The 23,925-nt window shown below is 44.7% G+C and overlaps 1 long non-coding RNA gene across 1 annotated transcript in view; it reads left to right on the top strand.

The window, feature by feature from the left end:
- The first annotated feature begins 211 nt into the window (after positions 1–211).
- The window catches only part of LOC132536825 (uncharacterized), a 36,371-nt gene continuing 12,657 nt past the window's right edge, over positions 212–23,925 (top strand). The window contains exons 1-2 of the long non-coding RNA XR_009548363.1: positions 212–581; positions 2,266–2,315. This is a non-coding gene — a long non-coding RNA (uncharacterized LOC132536825). The remainder of the gene's footprint in view (positions 582–2,265; positions 2,316–23,925) is intronic.

Genomic DNA, 23,925 nt, shown 5'->3' with positions numbered 1-23,925 from the left:
GTTTCTCTGTGTGGTTTTCTCACTGGTTCTATGTCAAGAAGAGAAAATGAAGAGAATATTAGGAGAAATAGGAAGCCCTTTGGGTTGTCTCTAGTCCCCGAAGGGTGCATTCTGCTCTGTGTCCACAAGGCGGCGACATTACTCAGCGGGGCCCCTGCTGGAGGACTCTTGCTCCCACTGGACGGCCCCTTGGTCTGTACTACTAGTTCATTTGGGCAGGGTGTGTGCAGTCTGCTCCCAAGATTTGTTCTTGGAAGCTTCCTTCCCAGGAGCTAGGGAGAAGCAGAAGGTAGGGTTCACTGGGCAGAGCACGGGGCTCCCGTGGCTGAGGTGCCATATTCCCTGGCCGGTGGGGTGTACACAGAGGCAGAAGTGTCCTGAAGCTCTGCCTTTGCTCCCCCTGCTCTGTGCCATGGGCCAGTCCCTTTCTGTTCCTGCACTGCTACTACCCCTTTCCTGAAAATAGGCGATCTAAGCACCTGTGCTGGGCTGCTTGGCAGTGATGAACCCGCTGGCATTCCAGACTTCCATGCACAGGGACCAGGCATGGAGCCCTGTAAGACCCTGCAGAGGGAGGAGAGGTAAGGCAGGTCTGCGGGATGGGTGTGGGGTGGGGTCTGTCTCTCCACCTGTCTAGCTCATCCTGCCACCTGAGTTTCTCCATGTACTTTCCAATCAAAGAAAAGAAGAAAAGGGAGGGGTGGGGGAAGAGAAAGCCGCCGGCAGCGCTGGCTTCCTGTGCTGGCACAGAGCCTCAGCAATCAACCCAGTGGTATCCAATCTAGACGCGGGGCCAGGTGTAGATACCAAAATGGTGATGCAAAGACACGCTCCTGCCTGAGGCTCTGGAGTCCCAGTTTCAGTGCCCTATGACACCATAAGCCAGAGCTGATCAGTGCTCTAGGGAAAACGAAAAATAGAACCACAAATGAGAAAAGCATAGACCCGAAAAATGTTTAAAAAAAAAAAGAGAGAGAGAGAGAAGAAGAAGAAAGAACAAAACAAAGACAGAAAGGAAGAGCACCAAAGTGAAAACTGGGGCTGGGTGGGGAGAGAATGCAGCTCCACGAAGGCTGACGGGACCTAGTGGGGGTCGTATTGTTATATGGAAAACTGGGAAATGTTATGCATGTACAAACTATTGTATTTACTGTGGAATGTAAAGCATTATAATGCTTCAATAAAGAAATTTAAAAAATAAAAAGGAAGAAAGAACGAAAGAAATGAAGGAAGGAAGAAAAAAAGAAAGAAAGAAAGAAACGAAACGAAGGAGGAAATGCAGATATGCAGAAACCCACACCAGTGGCTCTGGTGCTTGAAGTGGTATAAAGGACCAGGCTGGTTGGTGCTTCTCATTTGGCCATAAATCAGAAACAGAACCAAAGTTTCAAAGCTGTGCCTGGTGCCTGGGGCTAAGCATGAGGTCACCCAGCAGGAATCTTCTAGAGGATCCAATCCCTTGCAGCTGTTGCACCAGGAAGGCTCTGAGCTGTCCCCACCTCAATTTCACAAAGGGAATGGGGAGTCCCAGGAGGTGGGTTATGCTCAGGGGCCTGGATGGTGATGTCTGAGTTCCTCTAAGCTTTGTTTCAGCAAGAAGTGCTCTATGTCTCTCTTTATCTCGGTCTCTCTCACAGTTGGTGTGTGATAGGCAATAAAGAATGTCCTGGAAATGTTGCATCCTAAAGTGCTACCATTTTGCAGAAAACCAGAGTGTGGGGTGGGGGGAGGAGGGACAACTCGTTGGCTCAGGGATTTCTCAGTGCTAGTAAAATAAAAAATCCATACAGCAGGAGCAATGTCTTGGGCAGTAGAAGGGGACTTGAATCAAGTTCTCCTCAGTGGCCAGAGATCTGGAGAGACTGCATGTGCCATGCTGCACAGGAAGCCCCTCTTTTCTACAGGAGGAAAACAGCTTTGTGTATTTAGCCAAGTAAGTCAAGAGACTTACAGAGCTTAGTCCTGGGAAGGACAGGAGATCACACTGGGCTCTCACATGTAAGAACTGGTAGATGGCCATATTCTTGCCCTGAAGCTACAATCTGTGGGGTGCTATTGAAAGAAGGCCTTGGAGGCTGGGGAGATAGCTTAATGATTCTGTAAATAGCTTTCACGCCTGAGGGTTCAAGGTTTCCTATTCAGTCCACAGCTCTCCAGCTAAGTCTGAGCTGAGCAGTGCTCTCCTCTCACTCTAAGATACATATTTTTATATTTATTTTTATATATTTTATATATATTGATTAATTGATTTTTTTATTTTACCAGAACCTTGCTGCACCCTGTGTCATGCTGTTGCAGGAACCTCAGAGCTTCAGGTAGGAGAGTCTCTCTGCATCAGCATTATGCTATCTACCCCTGCCCATCTCCCTCTCTCTGTATCTTTCTGTATCTCTAGCTCTCATCACTAAACATAACAATAAAGTAGAATAGGATAATATAGTAAGTGAAAAAGGAGAGCTTGGGAAGAAGTGACTGCCCTGGAGTGATCTTTATCTCTAAACCTATCTCTCCTTACAAAAATTACTCATAAAATAAATTAAAATGAAAATAATTTCAATGAAAATATAGACAACAATGAGTTATCACTTCACTCCTGTGAGAATGTCATACATCAGAAAAGGTAACAGCAGCAAATGCTGGAGAGGGTGTGAGGTCCAAGGAACCCTCCTGAACTGCTGGTCGGAATGTCAGTTGGTCCAACCTCTGTGGAGAACAGTCTGGAGAACTCTCAGAAGGCTAGAAATGGACCTACCCTATGACCCTGCAATTCCCCTCCTGGGGATAAATCCAAAGGAACCCAACACACCCATCCATAAAGATCTGTGTACACATATGTTCTTAGCAGTACAATTTGTAATAGCCAGAACCTGGAATCAACCCAGGTGTCCAACAACAGATGAGTGGCTGAGCAAGTTGTGGTATATATATATATATATATATATACAATGGAATACTACTGAACTATAAAAAATGGTGTCTTCACCATTTTCAGCCGATCTTTATGGACCTTGAAAAATTCAGGATAATTGAAATAAGTCAGAAACAGAAGGATGAATATGGTATGATCTCACTCTCAGGCAGAAGTTGAAAAACAAGATCAGAAAACACAAGTAGAACCTGAACTGGAATTGGTGTATTGCACCAAAGTAAAAGACTCTGGGGTGGGTGGGTGGGGAGAATACAGATCCAAGAAGGATGACAGAGACCTAGTGGGGGTTGTATTGCTATATGGAAAACTGGGATATGTTATGAATGTACAAACCATTGTATTTACTGTTGAATGTAAAACATTAATTCCCCAATAAAGAAATTAAAAAAAATAACTTCAACAGGGTTCAGGGCCTGGGAGACACCTTAGTAGCTAGCACCATATTTTCTCTCGCTCATTCTCTCTCTGTGTGTGTCTCTCTCTCTGTGCCTCTTCCTTTAAATAGCTAAATATAGTGATACAATAAAATACCAATAATTAAAATAAGACCTTGGGCTAAGAAGCTGTCTGAGGAATTCTGCCAAAGACTTTTAGGGCTTTGGTCTCAAGAATCCAGGTTTCAATCCCAAGACCACTGTTTGTTTTAGCTAAGCAGTATTCTGGTGTCCCTCTGTGTGCTTTTCTCACTGGGTCTGTGTCAAGAAGAGAAAATAAAGAGAATATTAGGAGAAATACGGGAGCCCTTTGTCTCTAGCTCATTGGTTGTAGCTACTCAGCCAAAGGGTGCATTCTGCTCCATGTCCACAAGGTGGCAACATTACCCGCGGAGGCCCATGCTGGAGGACACTTGCTCCCAGTGGACCGCCCCTTGGTCTGTACTACTTGTTGATTTGGGCAGGGTGTTTGCAGTCTGCTCCCAGAGTTTGTTCTTGTAAGCTTCCTTCCCAGGAGCTAGAGAGAGGCAGCAGTCAGGGTTTACTGGGCAGAGTACCGGTGTCCTGTGACTGAGGCACCAGATTCCCTGGTTTGTGGAGTGTCCACAGAAGCAGAAGTTTCCTGGAATTCTGCCTTTGCTCCCCCTGTGTCTGTGCCATGGGCCAGTCCCTTTCTGTTTCCAGCACTGCTCCAACCCCCTTCCTGGAAATAATTGATCTGAGCACTTGTGCTGGGCGGCTGGGCTCCATGTACAGGGATCAGGCATGGAGACTGACGCCCCTGCAGAGAGAGGAGAGGTAAGGCAGGTCTGCGGGGTGGGGGAAGGGTGGGGGTCTCTCTCTCCACCTGTCTAGCTCACTCTGCCCTCTCACTTTCTCCTCATAATTTCCAATCAAAGAAAAGAAGAAATGGGAGGGGCTGTGGGTAGTGAAAGCCACCGCCAGCGCTGACTTCCTGTGCTGGCACAGAACCTCAGCAAGCAAAACAGTGGTATCCAATCCAGACACGGGAGCAAGGGGAGATACCAAAATGGTGATGCAAAGACACTCTCCTGCCTGAGGCTCTTAAATCCCAGATTCAATGCCCCACAACACCATAAGCCAGAGCTGATGAGTGCTCTAGTGAAAATAAAAATAGAATCACAAATGGAGAAAAGTACAGACAAGAAAAATGTTGACAAAAGAAGGAAAGAAAGAATGAAGACAGACAGACAGAAAGAGACAATGGATGGAAAGCAGATATGTAGGAGCCCTAGCAGGAGGTGCTGGGGATTGATTGAAGTGGTAGAATGAAGGACCAGGCTGACTGGTGCTTGTCATTGGGCCAGCAATCAGAAACGGAATGAGTTTCAAAGCTGTGCATGGTGCTTGGGGTTAGCGTGCGGTCACCCCAGCAGAAATCTTCTAAGGGATCCAATTCCTTGCAGCTGTTGAACCAGGAAGGCTCTGAACTGTCCTCCACCTCAATTTTACAAAGGGATCTGGGGTGCCAGGAGGTTGATCTGTGCGTAGGGCCTTTGATGGTGATAACTGATCCCTCAAACCTTTGTCTCAGCAAGAAGTGCTCAGTATCTCTCTGTATCTCGGTCTCTCTCACTGTTGGTGTGTGGTAGGACATAAAGAACGTCCTGGAAATGTTGCAACCTAAAGTGATAGCATTGTGCAGAAAATCAGTGTGGGTGGGAGGAGGACAGAAAACTCACTGGCTCGGGGATAATCAGTGCTAGGAAAACAGAAAATCTACACCGCATGACAAAGTTTGGGCAGTACAAGGGGACTTGAATCAAGTTCTCCTTTTTGGCCAAAGATCTGGAGAGACTGCATTTGCCGTGCTGCACAGGAAGTCCTCATTTCTACAGGGAGAAACAGGTTTGTGTATTTAGCCAAATAAGTCAAGAGAGACGGTCACGGCAGTTAGTCCTGGGAAGGGCAGGAGCTCAAATTGGTCTCTCACGTGTAAGAATCTGGTAGGTGGCCCCATTGTTGCCCTGAAGCTACACTCTGTGGGCTCATGTTGAAAGAAGACCTGGAGGCTGGGGAGATAGCTTAATGTTTCTGTAAAAATCTTTCATGCCTGAGGGCTCAAGGTTTCAGATTCAGTCCCAGTCTTCAGCATCAGTCTGAGCTGAGCAGTGCTCTCCTCTCACTCTGATATATAGATATAGATATTTTAATTGGTTGATTGACTTCTTTGATTGTACCAGGGCCTCAATGCGCCCTGCGTCATGGTGTTGCAGGACCCTCAGAGCTTCAGGTAGGAGAGTCTCTATGCATGAGCATTATGATATCTACCCCTGCCCATCTCCCTCTCTCTGTATCTTTTTGTATTTTGAGTTCTCATTACTAAATATAATAATTACATAAAATATAATAAAATAAGTTAAAAAGTAAGTCAAAGGGGGAGATTGGGCAGAAGTGACTGCCCTGTAGTTACCATCTTTCTCTCTCTAAACCTATCTCTCATTACTAAAAATATTCATAAAATAAAGTATAATGAAAATAATTTCTAAAGATGTCTGGGGCTGAGAGACATCTTAGAAGCTAGCACCTCTCTCTCTCTCCCCTCCAAATAGCTAAATATAATAAGACAATAACATGCCAATAATTAAAATAATACCTTGGGCTGAGAACCTCTCTGAGGAGTTCTGCCAAAGAATTTTATGGCTTTGGTTTCAAGAGCCAGTTTCAATCCCAGGACCACAGTTCGCTTTAGCTGAGCAGTGTTTGGTGTTTCTCTGTGTGCTTTCCTCACTGGGTCTGTGTCAAGAAGAGAAAATGAAGAGAATATTAGGAGAAATACGGGAGCCCTTTGGTTGTCTCTAGCTCCTTGGTTGTCTCTAGTCTCCCAAAAGCTGCATTCTGCTCCGTGTCCACAAGGCGGTGACATTACTTAGCGGGGTCCCCTGCTGGTGGACACTTGCTGCCACTGGACCGCCCCTTGGTCTGCACTAATTAATTGTTCATTTGGGCAGGATGTTTGCAGTCTGCTCCCAGAATTCGTTCTTGGAAGCTTCCTTCTCAGGAGCTAGAGAGAGGCAAGAGGCAGGGTTCACCAGGCAGAGCACTGGGCTCTCATGGCTGATCTGCCAGATTCCCTGGTTTGTGGAGTGTCCACTGAGGCAGAAGGGTCCTGGAGCTCTGCCTTTTCTCTCCCTGTCTCTGTGCCATGGGCCAGTCACTTTATGTTTCCTTCACTGCTAAACCCCCTTTCCTGGAAATAAGTGATCTGAGCACCTGTGCTGGGCTGCTGGGCGGTGATGAACCCGCTGGAGTTCCCAGACATCCATGCACAGAGAACAGGCATGGAGCCCTGTAACCACCCTGCAGAGGGAAGAGAGATATTCAGGTCTGCAAGGTGAGGGTAGGGTGGAGTCTCTTTCTTTTCACCAATCTAGCGCACCCTGCCCTCTCACTTTCTCCGTGTACTTTCCAATAAAAAAAGAAACTGGTGGGGCTGGGGATAGAGAAATCCACCGCCAGAAGCGCTGGCTTCCTAATGCTGGCACAGAGCCTCAGCAATCAACCCAGTGGTATCCAATCCAGACACGGGGCAGGGTAGATACCAAAAGGGTGATGCAGACACTCCCCTGCCTGAGGCTCTGAAGTCCCAGGTTCAATGCCCCACAACACCATAATCCAGAGATGATCAGCTCAGCTATTTTAGCTTTCAGCTCTCTAATAACTTTCAGATAACTAGTGTTTCCTCCCAGAGTCTCATTTGTTGCTTCTGCATTTCTAATGACAATTCTTGCAAACTCTTTACTCACTCCTGTGATTATTTCCTTAACTAATGTTCACTAGCTCTAGTGAATTACAAATTGAAAATAGCAAAGCCAAGAAAAATGTTGAAAGAAAGAATGAAAGACAGACAGAAAGAAAGAAATAGACAATGCAGGGGAAACAGATATGCAGGAACCCTAGCAGGTGGTGCTGGGTATTGAAGTGATAGAATGAAGACCAGGCTGGTTGGTGCTTGTCATTGGGACAGCAAGCAGAAACAGAATCAAAGTTTCAAAGCTGTGCATGGTGCCTGGGGTTAGCACGAGATCACTGCACAGTGATCTAGGGGATCCAGTCCCTTGCAGCTGCTGAACCAGGAAGGCTCTGAGCTGTCCCCCTCCTCAATTTTACAAAGGGATCTGAGGTACTAGGGTGTGGGTCTGTGCACAGGGCCTTGGATGATGATGTCTGAGCCCCTCTAACCTTTGCCTCAGCAAGAAATGCTCTGTATCTCTCTTCATCTTGGTTTTTCGCACTATTGGTGTGTGATAGGCCATAAAGAATGTCCTGGAAATGTGGCATCCTAAAGTGATACCATTTTGCAGAAAATCAGAGTGGGGAGGAGGACAAACTCATTGGCTTGGGGATTGCTCAGTGCTAGTAAAATGGAAAATGCATACAGCAGGAGCAAAGTTTTGGGCAGTACAAGAAGACTTGAAAAAGTTCTCCTCTTTGGCAGGATATCATTTACCATGCTGTACAGGAAGTCCTTCTTTTCTACAGGGGGAATACAGGTTTGTGTATTTAGCCAAGAACATCAGAAAGGGGTCACAGCAGTTAGTCTTGGAGAGGGCAAGGGATCAAAATGGGCTCACACGGTTGAGTATCTGGTAGGTAGGTGGCCCCATTCTTTCCCTGAGGCTACAGTCTGTGGGCTCATGTTGAAAGAAGGCTTTGGGAGCTGGGAAGATAGCTTAAAGTTTCTGTAAAAAGCTTTCATGCCTGAGGTTCAAAGTTTTGATTCAGTCCACAGCTCTCCAGCATAAGTCTGAGCTGAGCAGTGCTCTCCTCTCACTCTGAGATATATATGGAGATAGATAGATAGATAGATTTTTTTTATTTTACCAGAGCCTTGCTGCACCCTGAATCATGGTGTTGCAGGAACCTCAGAGCTTCAGGTAGGAGAGTCTCTTTACATCAGCATTATGCTATCTTCTCCTGTCCATCTCCCTCTCTCTGTATCTTTCTGTAACTTGAGCTCTCTTTACTAAACATAATCATAAAATGAAATAGGATAAAATAGTAAAAAAAGGAGATCTTGGGAAGAAGTTACTGTCCTGTAGTTATCATCTTTCTCTCTCTAAATCTATCTCTCATTACTAAAATATTAGTAAAATAAATTAAAATGACAATAATTTCAAAATGATTCTGGTGCTAGGAGACAGCTTAGTAGCTAGCATCATTTTCTCTCTCTCCCTCTCTCTCTTCCTCTCTCTCTCTCTTCTTCCCTTCCTCTTTATCTCCCTCTCTCTCTCTGTCTGTCTCTCCCTCCAAATAACTAAATATAATAAGACAATAAAATACCAATAATTAAAATAAGACCTCGGGCTGAGAAGCTATCGGAGGAATTCTGCCAAAGGCTTTTAGGGCTTTGGTCACAAGAACCAGGTTTCAGTCCCAAGACCACCATTTGCTTTAGCTGAGCAGTGTTCTGGTGTTTCTCTGTGTGCTTTTCTCACTTGGGCCTGTGTCAAGAAGAGAAAATGAAGTGAATATTAGGAAAAATACGGGAGCACTTTGGTTGCCTCTAGTCTCCTGAAGGGTGCATTCTGCTCTGTGTCCACAAGGCGGCGACATTACTCAGCGGGGCCCCTGCTGGAGGACACTTGCTCCCACTGGACTGCCCCTTGGTCTGCACTACTTGTTCATTTGGGCAGGGTGTTTGCAGTCTGCTCCCAGGGTTTGTTCTTGGAAGCTTCCTTCCCAGGAGCTAGAGAGAGGCAGGAGACAGGGTTCACTGGGCAGAGCACAGGCTCCCATGGCTGAGGCGCCAGAATCCCTGTCTTGTGGTGTGTCAATGGAGGCATAAGGGTCCTGGAGCTCTGTCTTCTCTCCCTCTGTCTCTTTGCCATGATCCAGTCCCTTTCTGTTTCATGCAATGCACCAACACCTTTCCTGGAAATAAGTGATCTGAGCACTTGTGCTCTGCTGCTGGGCCCCTGGTACTGGGACCAGGCATGGATCCCTGTAACACCCCTGCAGAGGAAGGAGAGGTAAAAACAGGTCTGCGTGGTGGGGGTGGATGGGGTCTGTCTTTCTCTCCACCTGTCTAGCTCACCCTGCCCTCTCAATTTCTCTGTCTATTTTCCAATCAAAGAAAAGAAGAAACAGGAGGGGCTGGGGGTAGCGAAAGTTGCCGGCAACGCTGGCTTCCTAGTGCTGGCACAGAACGTCAGCAGTCAACCCAGTGGTATCCAATCCAGACACGAGGGCAGGGGTAGGTACTAAAATAGTGATGCAAAGACACTCTCCTGTTTGAGGCTCTAAAGTCCCATGTTCAATGCCCCACAATACCATAAACCAGAGCTGATCAGTACTCTAGTGAATAAAACATAGAATCACAAATGTAGTAAAGTTCAGACAAGAAGAGTGTTAAAATTAAAGAAAAAATAAAAAGAAGAAAGAAAAAAAAGAATTAAATACACACGGAAGGGAAAACAGATGCTGGAACCCTCGCAGGTGATGCTGGGGATTGAAGTGGTAGAATGAAGGACGAGGCTGGTTGATGCTTGTAACTGGGCCAGCAATCAGAAAAGGAATCAAAGTCTCAAAGCTGTGCATGGTACCTGAGGTTAGCGTGAGGTCACCCCAGTAGGAATCATCTAGAGGGTCCAATCTCCTGCAGCGATTGAACCAGGAAGGCCCTGAGCTCCCCGCACCTCAATGTTACAAAGGGAATTGGGGTCCCAGGAGGTGGGTCTGTGCACAAACCCTTGGACAGTGATGTCTGAGTTCCTCTAACCTTTGTCTCAGCAAGAAGTGCTCTGTATCTCTTTATCTCGGTCTTTCTTGCTGTTGGAGTTTGATAGGTCATAAAGAAGCTCCTAAAAATGTTGCAACATAAAGTGACACAATGTTGCAGAAAATCAGAGTGGGATGGGGGAGGAGGGAAAACTCCTTGGCTTGGGGATTGCTCAGTGCTAGTAAAATGGAAAATCCGTATACACCACGAGCAAAGTTTTGGGCGGTAGAAGGGGACTTGAATCAAGTTTTCCTCTTTGGCCAGAGATCTGGAGAGACTGCATTTGTCATGCTGCACAGGAAGCCCCTCTTTTCTACAGGGGTAAACAGGTTTGTGTATTTAGCCAAATAAGTCAAGAGCAGCACAGCAGTTAGTCCTGGAGAGGGCAGGAGATCAAACTGGGCTCTTACCTTTAAGAATCTGGTAGGTGGCCCCATTCTTGCCCTGAAGCTACATTCTGTGGGCTCCGGTTGAAAGAAGACCTGGGAGCTGGGGAGATAGCTTAATGTTTCTGTAAAATCTTTCATGCCTGAGGGTTCAAGGTTTCTGATTCAGTCCCAGCTCTTCAACATAAGTCTGAGCAGATCAGTGTTCTGCTGTGTGTGTGTGTGTGTGTGTGTGTGTGTGTGTGTGTGTGTATTTTTTTTCACCATAGCCTTCCTGCACTCTGCATCATGGTGTTGAAGGAACCTCAGAGCTTCAGGTAGGAGAGTCTCTTTCCATCAGCATTATGATATCTACCCTTGATGGTCTCCCTCTCTCTGTATCTTCCTGTATCTCTAGCTCTCATTACTAAACATAATTTACAAAATAAAATAGGATAAAATAGTAAGTAAAACAGGAGAGCTTGGGCAGAAGTGACTGTCCTGTAGTTATCATCTCTCTCTCTCTCTAAACCTATCTCTCATTACTAAAAATACTCATAAAATAAAGTATAATGAAAATAATTTCATAAGGAGTCCAAGCCTGGAAGACACCTTAGTAGTTAGCACCATATTCTCTCTCTCTATGTCTCTCTGTGTCTCTTTCTGTGTGTGTCTTCCTTTAAATAGATAAATATAATGATACAATAAAATACCAATAATTAAAATAAGACCTTGGGCTGAGAACCTCTCTGAGGAGTTCCAACAAAGACTTTTAGGGCTTTGGTCTCAAGAATTCAGTTTCAATCCCAGGACCACCATTTGCTTTAGCTGAGCAGTGTTCTGGTGTTTCTCTGTGTGCTTTTCTCACTGGGTCTGTGTCAAGAAGAGAAAATGAAGAGAATATTAGGAGAAATACGGGAGCCCTTTGGTTGTCTCTAGTCAGCCGAAGGGTGCATTCTACTCCATGTCCACAAGGCGGCGACATTACTCAGCGGGGTCCCCTACTGGAGGACACTTGCTCCCACAGGACCACCCCTTGGTCTGCACTACTTGTTCATTTGGGCAGGGTGTTTGCAGTCTGCTCCCAGGGTTTCTTCTTGGAAGCTTCCTTCCCAGGAACTAGAGAGTAGCAGGATGCAGGGTTCACTGGGCAGAGCACTGGGCTTGCATGACTGAGGCATCAGATTCTCTGACCTGGTGGGTTGTCCATGGAGGCAGAAGGGTCCTGTAGCTCTCCTTTACTCCCACTGTCTCTGTGTCATGGGCCAGTGCCTTTAGGTTTCCTTCACTGCTCCAACCCCCTTCCTGGAAATAAGTGATCTGAGCACCTGTGCTGATCTGCTGGGCGGTGATGAACCCTCTGGAGTTCCAGATTTTCATGCACAGGGACCAGGCATGGAACCCTGTAACCCCCCCTGCAGAGGGAGGAGAGGTAAGGCAGGTCTGCGAAGTGGGGTCTCTTTCTCTCCACCCGTCTAGCTCACCCTGCCTTCTCAATTTCTCAGTCTACTTTCCAATCAAAGAAAAGAAGAAATGGGAGGGGCTGTGGGTAGAGAAGGCATCCAGATGTGCTGGCTCCCTACTGCTGGCACAGAGCCTCAGCGATCAGCCCAGTGGTATCTGGGGCAGGGTAGACACCAAAATGGTGATGCAAAGACACTCTCCTGCCTGAGGCTCTGAAGTCCCATATTCACTGCCCCACTACACTATAAGCCAGAGCTGATCAGTGCTCTAGTGAAAATAAAAAATAGAATTACAAATGGAAAAAAGTACAGACAAGAAGAATGTTAAAAAAAAGAAAGAAAGAAAGAAAGAAAGGCAGAAAGAAAGAAAGAAAGAAATAGATGATGGAGGGAAAGCAGCTATGCAGGAACCCTAGCAGGAGGTGCTGGGGATTGAAGTGGTAGGAAGAAGGACCAGGCTGGTTGGTGCTTGTCATTGGGCCATCAATCAGAAACAGAATCAAAGTCTCAAGGCTGTGCATGGTGCCTGGGGTTAGCGTGAGGTCAGCCCAGCAGGAATCTTCAAGGGGATCCAGTCCCTTGCAGCTGTTGAACCATAAAGACTCTGAGCTCCTGTCCCCCACCTCAGTTTTACAAAGGGAATTGGGGTCCCAGCAGGTGGGTCTGTGCACAGGGCCTTGAATGGTGATGTCTGCATCCCTCTACACTTTGTCTCAGTAAGAAGTGCTCTGTATCTCTCTTTATCTCGGTCTCTCTCACTGTTCATGTGTGATAGGCCATAAAGAATGTCCTGAGAATGTTGCATCCTAAAGTGATACCACTTTGCAGAAAACCAGAGTTGGGTTCAGAGGAGGAGGGTGAACTCGTTGGCTCTGGGACTGCTCAGTGCTAGTAAAATGAAAAATCCATACAGCAGGAAGGAAGTTTAGCAGAGTACAAGGGGACTTGAATCAAGTTCTCCTCTTTGATAGCCATCTGTGGAGACTGTATTTGCCGTGCTGCACAGGAAGTCCCCCTTTACTACAGAGGGAAAATTGGTTGTGTATTTACCTGAGTCAAGAGAGGGATTCATAGCAGTTAGTCCTGGGAAGGGCAGGAGATCAAATTGGGCTCTCACTTGTAAGAATCTGGTAGGTGGCCTCATTCTTTTTTTTTTTTTTTAAAGGAGACATTAACAGAACCATAGGACAAGAGGGGTACAACTCCACACAATTCCCACCACCAGATCTCCGCATCCCATCCCCTCCCCTGATAGCTTTCTCATTCTCTATCTCTCTGGGAGTATGGACCCAAGGTCATTGTGGGATGCAGAAGGTGGAAGGTCTGGCTTCTGTAATTGCTTCCCCGCTGAACATGGGCATTGACTGGTCGATCCATACTCCCAGCCTGTCTATCTTTCCCTAGTAGGATGGGTCTCAGGGGAAACAGAGCTCCAGGACAGATTGGTGAGGTCGTCAGTCCAGAGAAGTCTGGTCAGCACCATACTGGCATCTGGAACCTGGTGAATGAAAAAGAGAGTTAACATACAAAGCCAAGCAAACTGTTGAACCATCATGGACCTAAAGGCTGGAATAGTGGAGATGAGGTGTTGGGGGTACTCACTGCAGACTATTGTGTACTTCTGCTTTCAGGTATATATTTTGCCCTAGTTTATGGATATGTGTGAACATATGCTCTATCTCAGGGGACTAGAGATAGGTTTTGGAACTTTGTTAGGAAGTGAACCGCCTGGAATGGGATTAGAGAATACTATGAAAGGAAAGGTCTCACCCAAGTAATGAAGCTGAAGGGTTGTCATTCCACACCTGAAGTCTCTGGACACAGTCTGAAGTGAAGCATGCTGGGATGGTACTCATTGCGTTGATTAGGTTGGGATTGGTGGATGCAATATTATTTGGTATGAACTGAGAGAAGCATGCAGGAAAGTGCGCCCCACTCTAAGGTTCCAGGAATGGGGGAAATATAGGCTCTATAGTGGAAATGTGAGGTTCCTACTGTCTTAGGGTTCAAGAAGACAGTATGTAGTTATTGTTATAGTCACAATGTTTGGTAATTGGGGTAACTGTGAAAAATCCCTTTGATAGGATTTGCTGTATAATACCCAACATCACCATAATTTATGTCCTTTGAAATTATTAGTGTACACAGATCTTTTTGGATGGATGTGTTGGGTTCCTTAGGATATATCCCCAGGAGGGGAATTGCAGGGTCATAGGGTAGGTCCATTTCTAGCCTTCTGAGAGTTCTCCAGACTGTTCTCCACAGAGGTTGGACCAATTGACATTCCCACCAGCAGTGCAGGAGGGTTCCTTTGACCCCACACCCTCTCCAGCATTTGCTGCTGTTACCTTTTCTGATGTATGACATTCTCACAGGAGTGAAGTGATATCTCATTGTTGTCTTTATTTGCATTTCTCTGACAATCAGAGACTTGGAGCATTTTTTCATGTGTTTCTCGGCCTTTTGGATCTCTTCTGTGGTGAATATTCTGCCCAAGTCCTCCCCCCATTTTTGGATGGGGTTATTTGTTGTCTTGTTGTTGAGTCTGGCAAGCTCTTTATATATATTGGTTATTAAACTCTTATCTGATGTATGGCATGTAAAGATCTTCTCCCATTCTGTGAGGGGTCTCTTGGTTTGGGTAGTGGTTTCTTTTGCTGTGAAGAAGCTTTTTAATTTGATGTAGTCCCATAGGTTTATACTTGCCTTAGTCTTCCTTGTAATTGGATTCGTTTCATTGAAAATGTCTTTAAAATTTATGGGGAAAAAAGTTCTGCCAATATTTTCCTCTAAGTAGTTGATAGTTTGTGGTCTAACATCCAAGTCCTTGATCCACTTGGAATTTACTTTTGTATTTGGTGAAATACAGTGATTCAGTTTCATTCTTCTGCATGTTTCAACCCATTGTTTCCAACACCATTTGTTGAAGAGACTCTGCTTTCCCCATGTAATAGTCTGGGCCCCTTTGTCAAAGATTAGATGTCCATAGGTGTGGGGCCTCATTTCTGGGCTCTCAATTCTATTCCACTGGTCAGTGTGTCTGTTCATGTTCCAGTACCAAGCAGTTTTGATGACAATGGCCCTATAATATAGTTTGAGATCTGGCAGTGTGATGCCTCCGGTTCTGTTCTTTTTTCTCAAGATTGTTTTTGCAATTCTAGGTCTTTTCTGGTTCCAGATAAACATTTGTAGCATTTTTTCTATTCTCCTAAAAAATGTGCTTGGGATCTTGATGGGGATAGCATTAAATTTGTAGATGGCTCTGGGTAATATATTCATTTCAATGATGTTAATTCTTCCAACCCATGAACATAGAATATCTTTCCACTTCTTTGTGTCTTTTTCAATTTCTTTGAGTAGTGACTCATAATTTTCAGTATACAAGTCTTTCACTTCCTTGGTTAGATTTACTCCTAGATATTTTATTGTTTTTGTTGCTATAGAAAAAGGAACTGATTTCTGGATTTCAATTTCTTCTAACTTAGTGTTTGCATAGAGGAATGCCACTGACTTTTGAATGTTAATTTTATAGCCTGACACATTACTGTATTGCCTGATGATTTCCAAAAGCTTCTTGCTGGATTCCTTAGGTTTTTCCATGTATACTATCATGTCATCTGCAAATAAGGAGAGTTTGACTTCTTCTCTTCCAATCTGTATGCCTTTAATTCCTTGCTCCTGCCTGATTGCTATGGCAAGAACTTCCAACACTATGTTGAATAGTAATGGTGATAGTGGCAGCCCTGTCTAGTACCTTATCTGAGGGGAAATTCTTCCAGTTTTTCACCATTGAGTATGATGTTGGCTGTAGGTTTGCTATATATAGACTCCACTATCTTCAGGAATTTTCCATCTATTCCCATTTTTTGTAGTGTTTTGATCATAAAGGATGTTGTATTTTGTCAAAGGCTTTTTCTGCATCTATTGATATGACCTTGTGGTTTTTGGTCTTGCTTTTGTTGATGTGGTGGATCACATTGATTGATTTACGTATATTAAAGCAACCTTGCATGCCTGGGATAAACCCTACGTGGTCATGATGAACAGTCTTTTTGATATACTGTTGTATCCGGTTGGCTAGAATTTTGTTCAATATTTTCGCATCTATGTTCATCAGAGATATTGGTCTGTAGTTTTCTTTTTTGGTTGTGTCCCTGTCTGCTTTTGGTATCAGGGTGATGTTGGCTTCATAGAAGCTGGCAGGGAGTATTCCAGTGTCTTCAATCTTCTGGAAGACTTTTAAAAGTAGAGGTATTAGTTCTTCTTTGAAAGTTTTGTAGAATTCATTTGTAAAACCATCTGGTCCAGGACTTTTATTTTTGGGAAGATTTTTGATAACTATTTCATTTTCATTAGCTGTGATGGGTCTGTTCATGTTAACTTCCTCTTTACTTAGTTTTGGAAGTTGGTAGGTATCTAGGAAATCATTCGTTTCTTCCAGGTTCTCTAGCTTGGTGGCATATAGTTGTTCATAGAAGCCTCGCATGGTATGTTGAATTTCTGCAGTGTCTGTTGTGATATCTCCTCTTTCATTTACTATCTGATTTATTTGGGTCTTCTCCCTTTTTTGTTTTGTGAGTCTGGCTAAAGGCTTGTCGATTTTGTTTACTCTTTCGAAGAACCAACATTTACTTTCATTTATCTTTTGTATGGTTTTCCTATTCTCAATGTTATTTATTTCTGCCCTAACTTTAGTGATTTCTGTCCTTCTGGTTGCTTTAGGATTCCTTTGTTGTTCTTCTTCTAGGTCTTTAAGAGGTGCAATCAGGCTGTTTATTTGTGCCTTTTCTTGTTTCCTAATGTGTGCTTGTATAGCTATGAACTTCCCTCTTAGGACTGCTTTAGCTGTGTCCCAAATATTTTGATAGCTTGTGTCTTCATTTTCATTGAACTCTCGAAACATTTTGATTTCTTCCTTGATTTCCTCTTTGACCCAGAAGTTGTTAAGAAGTGTACTGTTGAGCTTCCACATTTTGGCACTGTTACTAATCTTTTGTTGATTGTTAAGTGTTAGTTTAATTCCACTGTGGTCTGAGAAGATGCTTGGGATGATTTCAGTGCTCTTGAATTAGCTGATGCTATCTTTGTGGCCTAACATATGGTCTATCCTTGAGAATGATCCATGTGGATTTGAGTAAAATGTGTATTCCAGTTTCTTGGGATGAATGACTCTGAAAATGTCCAATAGTTCTAGTTTATCTATCTCTTCATTTAGCTCCCTTATGACTTTATTGATTTTCTTCCTGGATGATCTGTCAAGTTGAGATAGTGGGGTGTTGAAGTCCCCTACTATGATTGTGTTACTGTTAATATATTGCTGTAGCTCCTTCAGTAGAAGTTTGATGTATTTAGATGGCTTCTCATTGGGTGCATAGATATTAATAATTGTTAAGTCCTCTTGATTGACTGATCCTCTGAGCATTAAGTAGTGTCCATTCCTATCTTTTTTAATCTTATCTATTTTAAAGTCTATCATGTCAGATATGAGAATAGCTGTTCCTGCCCTTTTTTGTGGGCCATTGGCTTGTATGATAGTTTTCCATTCTTTCACTTTAAGTCTGTGTTTGTCTAGTTGAGTTAGGTGAGTTTCCTGTAGACAACATATTGTTGGGTTGTGTTTTCTGATCCATCTTCCTACTCTGTGTCTTTTAATAAGTGAATTCAGGCCATTGACATTTATTGATATCAAAGATTGAAGATATTTTAATGCCATTCTTGTAGAGTTTTAGAGTGTTTTGATATATGTCCTATTTGTGGTGGTCTGGTTGTTTATAGGAGACCTTTCAGAACTTCTTTCAGGGCAGGCTTGGTGATGGTTGCTTCCTTCAACTGTTGCTTGTCTGAGAAGGTTTTGATGCCTCCATCTAGTCTGAATGACAGTCTAGCAGGATATAGTATTCTTGGCTGAAAGCCTTTCTCATTGAGCACTCGATAGATATCTTGCCAATCTCTTCTTGCCTGTAGTGTTTGTATGGAGAAGTCTGCTGCTAATCTTATGGGTTTTCCTTTGTAGGTGACTCTGTTTTTCTCTTGCAGCCTTCAGGATCCTTTCTTTATCCTTATTCCTTTCCAATCTAAGTATGACATGTCTTGGTGTCTTTAGGTCTGGGTTAATTCTGTTTGGAACCCTCTGGGCTTCTTGAATCTTTATGTCTTTGGTGTTGTCTAGGCTAGAAAAATTTTCAGCTATTATGGCCTGGAGAATGCTTTCTTCCTCTCCTTCTCTTTCTTCCTCCGGTAAGCCAATAATGCGTATACTGTTTCTTTTGAAGTCATCCCATAGGACTCTGTTGTTGTTTTCAGCATCTCTTAATCTCTTTTTGAGATCTCTTACTTCTTTTTTAGTTGTCTCTAATTCATCCTCAATCTTGCTAATTCTGTTTTCAACCTCATAGATTCTATTCTCTCTGCCCTCTACTGCTTTCTGGAGTTCATCTATTTTGTTGCCCTGCTCTGTCTGATACTGTTTTAGCTTGTTCAGCTAGTTGCCTTCTTAGCTCAGAGATTTCAGCTTTCAGCTCTCTAATAACCATGAGATAATTAGAATTTTCTTCCATTTTCTCATTTGTTGTTCCTGCATTTCTGATTACAATTTTTTCAAATTCTTTATTCACTCCTATTATTATTACCTTAGCTAATGTTTGGATGTTGAACTCGTTGTTTTGTGCTTCACCCTCTGGAGGACTTTCAGCTGGACTCTTGTCCTGGTTCGAGTCCCCAATATTTTTTCTTGTTGTTTTAACCATTTTATATATGTTAACAGTTATTTCAATCCCTGAGTTGGAGCTCAGTGGTGTAAAAGCCTCGTTTTTTCTTCCCTGTAGGCTATGGGAGCCTGAGGGCTTTTAAACTATCAATAGGCTTCTTACCTTAATCACTTACTCCTGACCAAGAGATAAATCAGGGTGTGGCAGAGATAATCTAGTGGTTATGCAAAGAGACTTTCACAGCCCCTCAGCTATGCCACCGAGGTATAGGTCTTCTCCTGAGTTTCCCGGTTAGATCTCTGTCCCCTGGTGTCCCTCCCTGTCGCTGCTCCAGATTCTGAGGGTAGTAGCAATGGAGACTCAGAGTTGCACTTGGTAAGTCTCTGGGGAGTCCTTTCCTCCCTTCAGCTGTCCCCTTGTTGGTGGAGCAGACTGGAGGTGGTGTCTCCACTGACAAACTGTTGAACTTTTAGCAGCCACTTAATCTCTCCTTAGGCCCCTCTTCCTCTCTGTCACCAGCCACGCGTGTTTGTACTCACGCGTGATTTACTGTGTTCCTGTGGTCATTCTAGTCCTGTCTTGTTTCGGCCTGGGTGGTCTCCTTTGGTATTCCTAGTTGATCCGGGAGAGGAGAGGAGAGGAGAGGAGAGGAGAGGAGAGGAGAGGAGAGGAGAGGAGAGGAGAGGAGAGGGGAGGAGAGGAGAGAAAGCGATCTGCTGCTCGTAGCTTCGCCTCCGGAAGTCGAATCTCCAAACCAATAGATTTTCTTTCTTACTTGTGGGTTCATTGTAGCTGTTTGTTTACAAAGAGGAATTCCAATAATACTTTAAGAAACATACTTATTGTATGTCAGTGACTTGTGAGGCTTCAAGGTTCCAGGTTCAATCCCCAGCACTACCATAAGCCAGAGCTGAACAGTGCTCTGGTAAAGAAAAAAAATAATAGGGGGCCAGGTGGTGGCACACTTGCCTGAGTGTATGTTACAATGCACAAGGACCCAGTTTTGAGCCTCCAGTTCCCACCTTCCCTGGTTTGCGATGCTGACTCTGCCGCCAGGCTGTGAGGTTCTCGTTTTCCCAGCTGAAGCGCCAGGTCTCCGGCCACAGTCGGGTTCGGCTACGTCCCGCCTCCCTGAAATTATTTGTATATAGCTGTGAGGTGGCCCCATTCTTGCCCTGAAGCTACAATCTGTGGGCTCATGTTGAAAAGAAAATTTGGGGGGCCGGGGAGATAGCTTAATGTTTCTGTAAAAAGCTTTCAAGCCTGAGGGTTTAAGGTATCTGATTCAGGTCCCGCTATTCAGAATAAGTCTGAGCTGAGCAGTGCTCTCCTCTCACTGTACATATATGTATTTATTGAATAATTGATTTTTTTTATTTTACCAGTGCCTTGCTGCACCCTGTGTCACATTGTTGCAAGAATCTCAGAGCTTCATGGAGGAGAAAATGTTTACATCAGCATTATGATATCTACCCCTGGCCATCTCCCTCTCTGTGTAACTTTCTGTATCTCTAGCTCAAATTACTAAACATAATGATAAAATAAAAAAGGATAAAATAGTAAGTAAAAAAAGGAGAGCTTGGGGGAGTCAGGCAGTAGCACAATGGGTTAAGGGCACATAGCACAAAGCACAAGTACCAGTGTAAGGATCCCGGTTCGAGCCCCCACCACCCTACCTTCAGAGGAGTCGCTTCACAGGCGGTGAAGCAGGTCTGCAGGTGTCTATATTTCTCTCCCCCTCTCTGTCTTCCCCTCCTCTCTCCATTTCTATTTGTCCTATCCAACAATGATGATATCAATAACAACAATAACGATAACTATAACAAAAATAAGAAACAAGGGCAAAGGGGAATAAATAAATAAATATTAATATTAAAAAATTTAAAAAGGAGCTCGTGGGCAGAAGTGACTGCCCTGTAGTTATCTCAAAAGCTGTTTCTCGTTACTAAAAATATTCGTAAAGTCAATTAAAGTGAAAATATATTCAAAAAGAGTCCAGGGCTGGGAGACAGCTTAGTAGCTAGCCGCAATCACTCCGTCTCTGTCTCTTTCAGTGCCTCTCCCTCCAAATAGCTAAATGTAATAGTACAATAAAATACCAGTAATTAAAATAAGACCTCGGGCTGAGAAGCTATCTGAGGAGATCCGCCAAAGACTTTTAGGGCTTTGGTCTCAAGAATCCGGTTTCAATCCCAGGACCACTGTTTGCTTTAGCTGAGCAGTGTTCTGGTGTTTCTCTGTGTGATTTTCTCACTGGACCTGTGTCAAGAAGAGAAAATTAAGAGAATATTAGGAGAAATACGGGAGTGCTTTGATCGTTGCCAACGCTATGGTTGTCTCTAGTCTCCCGAAGGATGCATTCTACTCTGTGTCCACAAGGTGGCGACATTACTGAGCAGGGGCCCCTGCTGGAGGACTCTTGCTCCCACTGGACCACCCCTTGGTCTGCACTACTTGTTGATTTGGGCAGGGTGTTTGCAGTCTGCTCCCCGGGTTTATTCTTGGAAGCTTCCTTCCCAGGAGCTAGGGAGAAGCAGGTGGCAGGGTTCACTGGGCCGAGCACCAGGCTTGTGTGACTGAGGTACCAGAACCCAGGTCTGTCAGGGTGTCAATGGTGGCAGAAGGGTCCTGGAGCTCTGCCTTCACCCCCCCACCCCCCACCCCTGTCTCTGCCTTCACCCCCCCCACCACCCCCACCCCTTCTGTTTCCTGTACTGCTCCGTCTCCCTTCCAGGAAATCAGTGATCTGAGCACTTGTGCTGGGCTGCTGGACTCCATGCATAGGGAGCGGGCATGGAGCGCTATAACCCCCCTTCAGAGGGAGGAGAGGTAAGGCAGGTCTGCAGGGTGGGGGTGGGGGTCTCTCTTTCTCTCCACTTGTCTAGCTCACCCTGCCCTCTCACTTTATCTGTGTACTTTCCTATCAAAGAAAAGAAAAAATGGGAGGGGATGGGGGGACAGAAAGCCACCACCAGAAGTGCTGTCTTCCTAGTGCTGGCACAGAGCTTCAGCAATCAACCCAGTGGTATCCAATCTAGACACGGGGGGCAAGGGTAGATACCAGAATGGTGATGCAAAGACACTCTCCTGTTTGAGGCTCTGAAGTCCCAGGTTCTGGGCCCCACACACCATAGCCAGAGCTGACTAGTGCTATGGTGAGAATAAAAAATAGATTAAGAAATAAAGTACAGACAGGGAAAATGTTTAAAAGTGCAAGAAAGGACAAATGAAAGGAAGAAAGAAAGAAAGAAAGAGAATAGGACAATGTAGGGAAAACAGATATGCAGGAACCCTAGCAGGAGGTGCTGGGGATTGAAGTGGTAGAATGAAGGACCAGGCTGGTTGGTCCTTGTCACTGGGCTAGCAATCAGTAATGGAATCAAAGTCTCAACGCTGTGCCTTGTGCCTGGGGTTAGCGTGAGGTCACCCCAGCAGGAATCTTCTAGGGGATCCAGTCCCTTGCAGCTGCTGAATCAGGAAGGCTCTGAGCTGTCCCCCACTGTAACTTTACAATGGGATCCCAGGAGATGGGTCTGTGCACAGGGCCTTGGCTAGTGATGTCTGAGTCCCTCTAACCTTTGTGTCAGCAAGAAGTGCTCTGTATCTCTCTTTACCTAAGTCTCTCTCATGGTTGTTGTGTGATAGGCCATAAGAACATCCTGGAAATGTTGCATCCTAAAGTGATACCATTTTGCAGAAAATCAGACTGAAGGTAGTGTGAGGAGGGAAAACTCGTGGGCTCAGTATTGCTCTGTGCTAGTAAAATGGAAAATCCATACAGCAGGAGCAAAGTTTGGGGCAGTAGAAGGGGACTTGAATCAAGTTCTCCTCTGTGACCAGAGATGGAGAGACTGCATGTGCCATGCTGCACAGGAAGCCCCTCTTTTCTACAGGGGGAAAACAGGTTGTGTATTTAGCCAAGTAAGTCAAGAGACTGACAGCAGTTAGTCCTGGGAAGCACAAGAAATCAAATTGGGCTCTCACGTCTAAGAATCAGGTAGGTGGCCCCGTTGTTGCCTTAAAGTTACAATGTGTGGGCTCCTGTTGAAAGAAGACCTGGGGGCTGGGGAGATAGCTTAATGTTTATGTAAAATCTTTCATGCCTGAGGGTTCAAGGTTTCAGATTGAGTCCACAGCTCTTAAGTCTGAGATGAGCAGTGCTCTCCTCTCACTCTGCAATATGTATTAATATATATTAATAAATTAATTATAAAATTAATATATTGATTAATAATAAATTATAAACTAGTAAGTAAAACAGGAGAGCTTGAACAGAAGAGACTTCCCTGTAGTTATCATCTTTCTCTCTCTAAACTTAACTCTCATTACGAAAATATTTGTAAAATAAATTAAAATGAAAATAATTTCAAAAGGAGGGTATCACTGGGAGACAGCTTAATAGCTAGCATCATTCTTTCTCTCTCTCTCTGTCTCTCCCTCCAAATAGCTAAATATAATAATACCATAAAATACCAGTAATTAAAATAAGAACTTGGGCTAAGAAGTTATCTGAGGAATAATGCCAATGACTTTTATGGTTTTGGTTCCATAACCCAGTTTCAATCCCAGGACCACCGCTTGCATTACCTGAGCAGTGTTCTGGTGTCTGTGTACTTTTCTCACTGGGTCTGTTTCAAGAAGACAAAATGAAGAGAATATTCAGAGAAATACTGGAGCCCTTTGGATGTCTCTAGTCTCCTGAAGGGTGCATTCTGCTCCGTGTCCACGAGGCGGCGACATTACTCAGCGGGGGCCTCTACTGGATTGCCCCCTTGGTCTGTCAAAGATTTTTAGGGCCTTGTTCTCAAGAACCAGCTTTCAATCCCAAGACCACCATTTGCTTTAGCTGAGTAATGTTCTGGTGTTTCTCTGCGTGCTCTGCTCACAGGGTCTGTGTCAACATGAAGAGCATATTTAGAGAAATATGGGAGCCCTTTGGTTGTCTCGTCTCCTGAAGGATGCATTCTTCTCTGTGTCCACAAGGTGGAGACATTACACAGAGGGGGCCCCCTGCTGGAGGGCTCTTGGCTCCCACTGGACTGCCCCTTGGTCTGCACTACTAGTTCATTTGGGCAGGGTGTTTGCAGTCTGCTCCCAGGATTTGTTCTTGGAAGCATCATTCCCAGGCAGAAGACAGGGCTCACTGGGCAGAGCACCGGGCTCAAGTGGCTGAGGCAGCAGATTCCCTGGCCTAGTGGGATGTCCACGGAGGCAGAATGGTCTTGGAGCTCTGCCTTTGCACCCAGTGTCTCTGTGCCATGGGCCAGTCTATTTCTGTTTCCTGA

Source organism: Erinaceus europaeus, chromosome 2 (genome assembly GCF_950295315.1).
Source record: "Erinaceus europaeus chromosome 2, mEriEur2.1, whole genome shotgun sequence".
NCBI lineage: Eukaryota > Metazoa > Chordata > Mammalia > Eulipotyphla > Erinaceidae > Erinaceus > Erinaceus europaeus.
The sequence above is the reverse complement of the archived record's forward strand: the minus strand, read 5'-3'. Positions and strand labels throughout refer to the sequence as shown.